This window comes from Propithecus coquereli, unplaced genomic scaffold (genome assembly GCF_000956105.1).
Source record: "Propithecus coquereli isolate 6110/MARCELLA unplaced genomic scaffold, Pcoq_1.0 Scaffold10, whole genome shotgun sequence".
Classification (NCBI taxonomy): domain Eukaryota; kingdom Metazoa; phylum Chordata; class Mammalia; order Primates; family Indriidae; genus Propithecus; species Propithecus coquereli.
The window spans coordinates 13950765-13952608 of record NW_012133858.1 but is presented as its reverse complement, the minus strand read 5'-3'; positions in this window follow the sequence as shown (position 1 = coordinate 13952608).

Genomic DNA, 1844 nt, shown 5'->3' with positions numbered 1-1844 from the left:
CCAAAGATCTAATATACAACCTGAGGACTATAGTAAATAATAGTGTATTAATTCAGGATTTTTGCTAAATTAGTAGATTATAGCTGCTCATGCCACGAGGGGTGGAGGGTGGGGGGAAATGAGTAACTATGTGAGATGATGTATATGTTAATTTGTTTCTAATATGTATATTCATTTTGCTATATATGCACACATATATATTTTACTATATGTATATATATCTAGTATTTTACTGTATATTTTTATGTTTTGCTATATATACACATATATATCTACTATATATGTCTTATCACATCATATTGTATACCTTAAATATGCACAACAAAATTTATTTCCAAAAATAAAATCAATTTTATTAAATAAAATTTTATTTAAATTAAAAAATAATTTAAAAGAAGAGTTTGAAAGCACAATTAAGGAATAGCCATCGCTCTATCATTATAAAGTACAGAGTTGCCTAATTTCTATAACTAAACACTGTCTTCAAAGAAATTACTCATATTACCTAAACATCTCTAAGTAACTTCTTAAAATTGCCAGAAAAGCCATATGTGGATTTTTAGGCATGCATCTCCCAGAAGCTGTAATTCATTATCTTAATCATATTTACTATGACTATTAAAAGTATTACAAAGAAATTTCTGTTAAATATTATTTCAGTGGTCATTAACATTTGATGGATTTCATGTGCATATAAATTGCTAACTTAATTTTCATATAAGTATAGTGGAGTAATGAAAAAATGTATATTTTATGTATATAGAGTTTACAATTAGAAATGGTGCATACTGTATTACATATTATGTTTTCTGTGTGTGTGTGTATATATAGAAAATATATTAAAATTATATATTAATGTAAAGTTTTAGCTCCAATTTTTATTTTGGCAAAAGATTCAGAATTAAATCACTAAATTATCTTTTGTCCTCCATAAATGAATAACATAAGAAAAGGTGTAAAAATTTAAAAAATGACTAAAGATTTCAGACAACATTGTGATTAGGGTATAGATTAGAGAAGGAAAAATGCTTGGAGAGAAGGTTGTAAAGGTTAGCTAAGGCCAAGCTATGAAGGGGGTTTTCTTGTTCATGGTAGGGATTTGATTGGGATATAGGGACCCATTGAATATTGGCAGATAAGGTCAGATAACAGTGAGTTTTCAGATTGGTTGACTGAATAGAAATAATTTTGTTTACCTAAAAGTGTAACCAGAATGAATAAGAAGATTGAACTTATACTCAGGAAAAAAGTATGGAACAAACAGGCAGAATTCAGGGACAGAGGAAGCATTAATCTAACACCAGGGTTAACATTGAAATTTGTCAATTTTAGAGGTAAAGAAATCTGACTGAAGACACCCCTCTCCACCCTGACACACAGTACTGCTACAGTTATCTGTATTAAGCTGCACTTTTAGTTCCTGGTTCTTGTTGTTTCACCAACTTTTATGGCAACCAGGAAGGTGGAGAGCTGGCAAGAGCTTCTAAGGGCAGGCGGGCAGGATTTTGGCTTGGATGGAGAGTACTAGACAAAAGATCTTTCATAAACTCACTGTTCCTTTTGCAGTATATCTTAATTTAGGGAATTTCTATTTTCCTCCCCAGATCACACACTCGCTGCACTTTAGGAATTTGATTTCCCCTCCCTTAGTTACACATTCTCTCATGCACTTAAGGAATTTGAGTTACTTCCTATCAGTTTTGAATCACCCTATTTAGCAATCCTGGAATTATTTAAAAATGCTCTTATCTCATCTGTATTATTTTTGTCCTCTGTAAACAAGTCTAGTGGTTTTTCCAGGTCCATTATTTCAGTTGTGTTATCTCGTATTTATTTATTTATTT